The sequence below is a fragment of the Python bivittatus genome, unplaced genomic scaffold, assembly GCF_059951505.1.
Source record: "Python bivittatus isolate LINGU-HERP-01145 unplaced genomic scaffold, Pbiv_v1 ctg000850_np1212, whole genome shotgun sequence".
Taxonomy (NCBI): domain Eukaryota; kingdom Metazoa; phylum Chordata; class Lepidosauria; order Squamata; family Pythonidae; genus Python; species Python bivittatus.
Window position 1 is genome coordinate 57,625,844 of NW_028277112.1, and position 9,989 is coordinate 57,635,832.

The 9,989-nt window shown below is 37.3% G+C and overlaps 1 protein-coding gene across 9 annotated transcripts in view; it reads right to left on the minus strand.

The window, feature by feature from the left end:
• PALM2AKAP2 (PALM2 and AKAP2 fusion) overlaps window positions 1-9,989 on the minus strand; it is a 245,073-nt gene that overhangs the window by 36,980 nt on the left and 198,104 nt on the right. The gene's annotated exons all lie outside the window — the stretch shown is intronic.

Here is a 9,989-nt window from a genome sequence, read left to right on the forward strand (position 1 = left end):
TGTAACGGTCCTCCTGATACTCTTGCTAACATTTCCTGGATATGTAGTACTGCAGACAAACTTGCTTTCGTTTAAACATTCACATTTCTGACATATCTGTGGAGATCCTGATGACACATCAAACAACAGTCTCCAGGCAGTAATGCCATCAGACCATTGTTTATGCAGAATTAAATCTTGCACCAATTTAAGACAAGAACAGACACATTGCAAGGTGAGGGGAAAGTAACAGGTGGAATATATCACAGAAAAAGTTAATGGAGAGTATCTGACAATTGTTTGATTAGTAGGATTACTGTCTAAAATTACTCTCTACATTTCTTCTCAAATACCTTTTCGTTTGATATAGGAAGATTCTCAGAAATGAGTTCTGCTTTTGTTCACATATACTTTATTTTAATTGCAAAATTATTTATTGTGCAAGTTAAAACATAAACAAACAACAGAATAATAAACAGTAAGTAATGCCTTCAAGAGATCCATAAACAGCTTGACTCCAGAACCCATTAACTAACACACCGCATGGACTGATCATTCCCCACATGCAACAAGAGAAGCAGCTGGAAAAATTAGTTAGAAAATTATTAGGCACAAATTATTAATTCTGGAGGGCTCACTAAGTCAATGGTCTGGATAAACTCTGCCCCCCGACGTAACTAAACTGATCTAATGTCATTATTATATTGTATTGAACATTAATGCTTATATAAGAAAAGGCCTTTGCACGTTCAGCTTCCATGCAAGCCAGGCTGTTATATTTTCCAGGAGCTCAATATCATATACGGATAATGCATGAAGGAGGCTAAGGTTAATCAGCATTCTGCCCTAAATATATTTTACAATCCCCCTTTCCAATGATGGATGAAGACTGGGTTGGCAATTCTCAGATAACAAAAATTTCAGAAAATTTGGCAGTTTCACTCAGAGGACATCATGAGATTTAGCAACCTGCAACTGGCAATTGTTAGAATAATTCTTAAAATTATTTCAAAGTGTGTCACAATGCTGCTTTTCCAACCCCTGATTTACGGGAAAACTTATTTTAGGTCATACATACATCAATGATGGTTAATCCAGAAGTAGAAGATGGAAGGATTTTTTATATAAAAGATTGGAGAAAGAGAGAGAAAGATGTCAAGAAATTCTATAACTTAGTCTTCCTCTGCTCTAACTGTACCCAACCCAAAATGTTACTGGAATCCAAACACAAGCTTGCAAAGGTCTGCATATGGGAGGCCATGGTATTTGAAGAAAAGAAACCACGAACAAATAAAATGTTCTGTATTTAGTTTTTGTTCTCAGAATTAGTAATTTCTAAAATTTATTTTCAGTAGTGTAGGCTCTCCCGAAGGTAGGGAAAAGAAGACATTTCCTAAGTACAAAGAAAATGCAATCCATATCATTATCATAGTTTCAGTATAAAATGACCTACTAAAGAACAAGCGGATGTCACTATCCAACCTTGTTTATTGACATAATTGGTTTCATTTGCCTATTAAAATCTGATGGCAGTTACTTCACAATTTCTATTTTTAGCATACAAAGGGCAAAGGTTTCAATAGTAATTATGTAAGTTTCTTAGCAAAAAAATTACAAATAGCATGCTCCTGACATAATTATCTCATATATACCTAATTACCTATAATCGGGGCATGCAATATGACATTACACAACTACTGAAATATATGCCATTATTAGCACTGTAATGGTCCTTGTAATTAAATACATGTTTACATGAGATGTACAAGAGGCTAATGGAAATAATTGCTGAAAGTCTGTGAGCTTTTTTTCTCACCCAAATGTGGCTGGGAGAGAGGAAGAAAAATGAAACTGAAGAAGTCTGGAAAACAAAGAACAGATATTTCAAAAATCTATTTACTATAGCAGGAATCAGTAACCATTTCAGGCCCCAATATCTCACTCATACCTATTTTAATTTTAACGTAATGGAGAAGGCCTGGAAGTGCATTTTAGAGTATATCAAAGGCTTAGTACAGGTAGTACTGTATGTTGCATTATGGGCACTGTTTAACAACATCAAATATTTGTGTATTTGACTGATTATAATAGGAGACTTGACAATACTGATTGGTTGGGTCATATTTATATGAATTAAATAAGAATGAGGAAGATGAAAAGCTTAAACAACGCTATGGGCCAATATTTGTACTGGATAACCATGAGACTACTGCAACTGAACTTTGGTAAGGCAGACTTGCTAGTGTTTGGTAGAGGGAAGCATTTGGGAGAAGGGACACAGGAAGTTGGTGGGTTAGTTTGGGGAATGCGGCTGAGGATAGTGCCTAAGGCTCAGGACCTGGCCATCACCTTATGTCAGTCTCTTAGCATGCCACTTCAGGCAAGTGCTGTGGGCTACAGCTGCTTCTATCTACCAAGTTCACCCTTTTCACTTAAATATCAACCTCATGATGGGCCATGCACACACTGGTTGCCTCCAGGTGGACTCCTGTAACTCACTCTATGTGGGGCTCCCCTTGAAGCTGTCATGTAGCAGATGGGGCAGAATTATTCAGAATTGTTTCAATGGCTTTAAATGATTAAAATGTAGATTTTGGTCAGACAACTGGAAAAAATCCTAATGGTAACAGCTGTTCAACAACAGAACAGACTGCCTCAAGACGCAGTGGACTCTCTTTTGTTAGAGGTGTTTAGATGGAGGCAGAGTAATGATCTGTTGAAGATGTTATTGTCATGGATTCCTGCACCTGGCACAGGGTAGGACCAGATGAATTTTGAGATTCCTTCTAACCCTTATTCCATAATTATATGAAATCAACCCACATGATTTATGTTATATTATTTATTAAATGTGTATGTTGCCAAATCACTGAGTCCCAACAATATATAACACAATCAGATTCAATAAAACATCCACAGTAAAGGAACCCCCCCCCCGAAATATTTTAAAAATCCATAGTAACAAAATAAAGTAAAATAAATTTAACTCACAACCAAAAGAAAAACAGCCGATTAAGTTTAAACCAGCAATAACAGTAACAGTACACAACAGAAATGGAACAGTGATGGTGAATAATCATGTTCCCAAAATGCTCCGGAAAGTTCACCCCTTGACTATTTTCTAGAAGGCCACCACCTAGGTTGAACATCATAAAATAAGAGTAGATCTACTGTGAGTGAAAATAAACATATTGGCCTCAGAAATTACTCTGTGGATGTCGAAGGGCTTACATGTGACCAGTGGAGTTACTGCTTTTCTTTCTAAATTGAAAAAAATGCTGTAAGTCATATCACTATTCTTTTTGAATTTCACTACAGTTTTAAACTTTTTGTTCGTATGGGTGAGGGCTTGGGGGTGCTGTTGATAAGTCAGAATAAGTTATGAGTCTCTTTAAATCCCAACTTTGGTGTCCATCAGTCTGACCAAGATGGGAGCAATTCAGATGGTAGAAACAAGTTCATAAAGGGCAAACTAAATTTTCTTCTTAGCAAGTAATGCTATAACAGGATGCTGGCAACTTTTTTGCATGCCACTGGCATATCTCTGTGACACAGTATATGACCCACCATGCAAGATCAATTAGCATTATAAGCTATGGGTGAGTCACTATGCTTTCTCATTATATAGTTTAACAATTAGCCTATCCATTACCCTCACCATCAAAACATTTGACTTAGTGGAGGCATGACTAAGAAACTCATCCTCCCCTCCTTGGATGGACAAAATGCATGAAAGGAATCCTAATGAATAAGGCATTCCCTTCTTCTGTCTAATCCACCCCTTTATTTTCCTCCAAACACTCATGGATTTTCCATTTCCTGCTGAAAAAACTACTAGTGAAGATACCAGATACACATATCTGGAGTATGAGGTTATTTAGTTGATCAACATCTTTTCATCAAACTTGCCTCAGATAGAAAAGATTTTGGTAAAGGACAAGGACACAATTACTCCCCAAAAAACAACTCTTTCAAAAGCTTGGTAAGACAATTCGAAAACCACTTAATGCTTTAGCATAATTTGAAATCTGGATTTTTCTGCATTTATTCCATATGCCCAATATGGAGTAGATTTGGAAATAGGAAAGCAAACACGGCCTGGATAATTTTAACGAGATACAAACGACTTCAGCAAAATAATACACAAATGCATTGTTTATTCTAGTTAAAACAATTATGTCAGACAGGGTTCCATAAACAGATACTCGCTACAGATACAGTTAGAAATGCTCATATCCAGACCATGGTAAGAAACAACTCAATACAGCTGTTACTTAACAATAAAAAGACTGAAAAACAAAAGAGGGGACCTACTGCATATAACTTGTTAAATCAACAGCTAGTTAAAAGAGAAACTGTAGTACAGTAGTACAGTAAGGCAACAAAGCGTGAGAAAACAATATAACGAGGCGGCTCTGAAAACCAAGTGGTTACCATTACTGTGTACACAAGAAATTTCAAACAAATACAAATACATATGTTTAAATCTTATTTCAGTCTTTTGGAAAGGGAGAGAAAGTCACACGATACTATAGTTAATCTGAAGTATATTATGCTGCATTGCAGCAAGATAATGAGGCTGTTGCAGGATACTCAGGAGCAGATTTGTAATCATTTAGGGGAAAACATTTTTTTAAAAACATACAATGGGTTATTTCTGAACAGATCATTGTGCTGATGTGGAATATTTTCTTCATTCATGACATGTCATTTATTGCTATTTTGAGGAAGCTCAGGAGAAAATTCTGTTAAGTGGTTAAACTGAAAAAAATCACTGAAGTTTCCCCACACTAAGCATAATTTACAACAGAAAGAAGGCACAAATTCTTCAAAATTTCAACCCCTCTGTTTTGATATTAATAATTCCTTGAAGTAGGAAAAAAGCTTACCTTATTTCTCATTTAATCTTTGAAGCAGAGGCATATTTCCCCCGCTACGAAAGCTTCTTTTTTTAGCTCATCAAAATCAAATTCCTTCTCTGCCTCCTTATGGGACTCTGATGTCAGCAGGCTGGTTTATCAAAAGGGCATGAGAGCAAGCGAGCAGAAGCTTTCTCCCCACTCTCGACCCATTCATACAATGGGATGTCAGAAAGCAAATGTCAGCTACTTCTACAGTGCAGCAAAGTGAGAATGTTTAGCCTGAATCACTGTGACACTGCCATTATTTTATGCATCTCATGTAGGCCACCATTTCTGCTATATGAGACAACATAACCTTTCTATTTGTAACCAAAACACAAAAAAGAAGCAAAAAGAACTAAAAAAACCTGAATATTAAGGTTTGAAAGAACAAAGCTGCAAGATTACACACACACACACAGACACCCCCCCCCCACCTCTATGCTTATTCTCTATGCTTTCGGGTAGAGTATCATTAATCCACATTAATTATAATTTTACACGTTGTCCAGAAGTCAAGCTAGGCTTTTTTTGAGCATCAGTCCTTCATTCAGAGTAGTTTGTAAACTGTGAAATGATACTCTTGTCATGTGTGATTAATACAAATAATCTCCAGAAAACTATGGAGGACAATTTACACTACATACAAAACAAAACAAAAAACAACACAAAACTCTTCCTTCTTATTATTTAAGAATAATATTCATTCATATTCCTATGAATGAATACATCTTTTAAAAAAGATTGAAAGGCACAGTTAACTTAATTTTGTATTTGCATTTGCTTTTTTAGTATTGTCTTGACTGTCTTTCTGATTTTGTTAACAGCTTTGTTGAGCAACTGTACGTCCTAAATAACGACAGGAGGGCATTTCGCAAACAACACTTAAAAGACTAGGTTTCCCAACATTTCAGTTTCTAAAACTGAGATCAAAGTACAATATTATTATCCAAAGTAGCCAAATTACACTAAGTAGAAAAATTATAGTAAACTGGGTGGGGATCAATTTTTAATCAGAATCATACTGGATGTAATTTTTACATCCTACATAGCCACAATTCCCATTACTTGTCCATTAGCATTAGATTAAAATAAAAATCAAAACTCTTCATTTAGAGCCAATGAGAGCTCCTCCCACCAAAATGTCAATTGCTACAATGACCGTGGGAGGGAGCAGAGTTGTCTATTCACTACAGCTCTTCCACAAGGAATTCCTTTATTTCTGCTCTCCACTATTTTTTCACCCGCTCTTCCCTTTCCCCTTCAGAGTTGGGCTTCATCCCTGCTCTTTTGTCCCATGTATTCAGGGGCAATCCACATACATGTATTATACTTTGCATTGTTTAAGGGGAAAAAAACCCCATACAGTACAATACAGTTCAGCCTTCTCAACCTAGTGCCCTCCAAGATTGTTGGACTATCATAACCTCCAGCCAATATTATTTTTCTAAGCTTTCCTTCATTCTGTTCTGAAAAGAGAACAACATGGTGCTAATATTGCCAACTACTGTCTGGCTTGCTTTAAGTAGGGATTATGGCTCAATTATGGGGTCCTGACATGCCTCTTAAAAGATCAATTACTTGTGTTTAGCAAGCAATAGATCTAATGAGGAAGGCCTGCTGGCAAGGTGCAAAAATATGGTTTTCAGCACAATGTCTGAAGCAAGAACATAACCCAACTCAGTGTCTTCCAGATGTGTTAAACTACACTGCTCATCAACACTGCAGCTTTTCCCTACTGGGTGTTGTCTTGGTGAGCGGAGCTGCAATGCCCATCAGTGCCACTCATTAGGTGGAGGACTGGTGTAGACATATTAATTTACATTCCTTCTGGGGTTCTCCATTTTTAGGTCAGTCTTCCTCAACTTTGTTGCCTGCTGATATCCTGATCAGTTGATGCCCATAATCACATCTGAAAGGAATCAGATTGGGGAAGGCTCTTGCAAGCTTTTGGGAGTTCTTTCTGGGATCTGTATGGAAGGTGGATTAACTCTTAAGAAGTGTTTATCTAAATCTCATTTTGACTCAAAAGAGGCAAAACCTAAAAAAAATCTTGATATTTTCTAGGGACTAAGGAGGTAACACACTGGGGGATGGTGTTTTCTTCTATAATTCTGTAATTCAGTTGTGCTTTTTTTTTTTTTTTAATTCAGGCTGTCATAGTAAGAAAAGCATTTACACATATTTATCTTTTTCTTCATTCAGTGTCTGAATTATGTTTTTACAGTGTAGTACCACAACACATTTTAGTTGATGTATATGATTTATACATGTACCACTACAACCTTTTCTCCATATAAATGCAGTTGCTCTGCATGCACGATTTCTTGGTAAGATAGCAATGAAGGCCTTAGAAAAGGTATTCAGAGACATGCTGTGCCTATATATACAAAGACGAGAATCATGCAGATAATGGTTTTCTCTGTGACCCTCTATGGAAGCAAAGCTGAACTTTGAACAAGCAGGATAGAAAGAATATTAATGCTTTTGGACTTTGGTATTGTAGAACACTCTGGAGAGTACAGTGGACAGCCAATAAAAATAAATGGATTATAGAACAAATCAATCCAGAGTTCTCACTCAATGCAAAAATGATCAGGGTCATATTATCCTATTTTGAACATATTATGTGAAGACTGAACTCCTTTGAGAAGTTCATAATGCTGGGAAAGATAGAGGAAAGAGAAGAAGAGGATGACCAGCAGCAAGGTGGAGGGATCAATTACAGCAGTGATGGACAACATATAATTATACTTTGGAATTTGCTCCAGGACGTGGTGCTGGCTACCAGCTTGGCTAGCTTCAAAAAAGGTTGGTCAAATTCATGGAAGTCATGGGGATCAAGGGCTATTAGCCTTGATGGCACTCCTCTGAAGGTCATTTGCTGGGAGACTAGCAAACTTCACTGTGCAGTTGGTTGGCCACTGTGAGAAGAGACTGCTGGACTAGATGGGTCAGGGGGCTGATCCAGAAGAGCACTGTTTATATTCGTATGATGTTCCACTGGAAGACCTGAAAGGCCAAGTTGGGGACAGATCATCCTGGAGAAGATGCATCTATGTGGTCGCAAAGATTTGACACCGACTTGATGGTACATAATCTATCTATCAAAAGTGGACAAAGGAATTACCAGAGTTACACAGTTAGTGCTCAGTATATTGCTGATAAAAAATTAGACATAAAAACAAAGCAGAGTGAACCATTTTAACAATATGAGAGAGGATTTGAATTTCTGAGCTGAGTGCCAAAATCTCTGCCATTCTGTTAATTAGAGATACCAAAAAGAATGAAAGAAAGCTACTAAAAACATTATAAATAAATAGTTTCTAATTTCCCCTTGGTTGTACTCTGACTGATATACAATATTTATAAACATTTAAACTTCTTATATATTTCTGATTTCAGTTAGTTTTTTTCCCCTTAAAAACTATACTCTAAATACTTAAATTTGCCTTGCAGCATAATATATAATATATATGGAAGCCATTCTTGCTTATATTTAGTTAAACTTTTGTTATGAATGCATGCTGCCATTACTGCATATTCTCCAAGTTTAAGTTCCCAGTCTGACATGATTGGTAACATATCTCTTTTCCAGTATTGTGATAAGTTTATCCTTGTGGCCATGAACATGAATCTTAGTAAATTGTGATAATTTCTGTTAATATGTTTTGGAATTATGCCTAATTAAAAAAAAGTGGTTTCATTTCAAATTTAGTTACACATCCATTCCTGGGTAACATAAGCGTTCAATTTCTATGAAAAGTTTACTGCTAATCTCATATCATGCAGTGCGCTTCAATAATGTAATATACAGTATATCTAGCAAAGCCAACTATGCAAAATCCCCGAGCTATAAATAAAACTCAGACAAGAACAAAAGAAAATGTTAAATTTTCAGTGTTGAATGTGTAGCTCATTTTCTGACACGAAACCCCCCAAATGTTTAACCCTTATGGCATTTCTGGGGCAAACAATTGAGCATAATATAACATGAGTTATGTACAGTTACAGTTAATCCTCTTATGTGCCTGAAGTCAATTAAATACCACAGGAAATCAAGAGATTTCTACATGAATAAAAACAAATAAAATAAAAACAAAGAAGATTGGAGAATCCTTAACTCTCTGCAGTAGTTATGGAAGATGGGGGTGATGAGGAAAGAAAGTTTTCTCTTCTGTAAATAAGTCTCTATGCTATCTGAAAAAGGAACTTCCACAAGTAAAAACTACTTATATCCAGATACCCAGCCCTCTAATTAAAAATACGCAAACTACTTGTTGTAAAAACCTTACTGGAATCATTACTACAATCTCCCAGATTTATATCTCTACTCCAGCCCGAGCAGCAGATGCTGTGGAAGTCCTGACCCAGGGCCTGGAGACTACGAGGGGCTGGCTGGGCAAGACAGACTGTGACTGAATCCCAAGAAGTTAGAGTTACTGCTGGCATACAAGCCCGCTGGCTCTACGGATGTGCCATTTACAGCTCTGCGGGAGATTGCACTTCCCCTGAAGGAGCTGGTCCACAAAACGGGGATTCTTCTGGACTGAGAACTCCTGCTGGAACAAGCAGTTGGGAGTCCTGGCCAGGAGAGCCTTGGCTAGCTTTAGCAGATCCCCCTGTTGCAAACTCTCCTGAAGCCTACTGGCAACCAGTGCAATTCTTGGAAGTTGAATTGGCTAGTGTTGGTCAGCCAGCAAGTAGGCAGATATATTTCTGTGCCACCTACAACTTCCAGGTTGTCTTCAAGGCAGTTCCACATAAAACCAATAATAGTAGTTGGAGAGATGAAAAGGGCACGGTCACTTAGGAACAGGGCCAGATTAAAGCCAACTGATGCCCTAAGCACAGCCCAACAATGGCGCCCCTCGATGGAAGCGAAACTCTCATTCCATGAGATGGAAACAAATGTGATGTCTGACACCTTGAAACCAAACCTTTAAACTTTAGTCACTCACCATGCCAAGGAAAGCATTTTTTAAATAATGCAGATTAAAGTTGAACATGGCGGGTAAGGACAATTACACAAAATTCTGCTAAAGTCGAGTGTGGCAATGAAGGAGTTAAGGGATCGATCACACCATGGTGAAAAATTCTGGGGTGTTC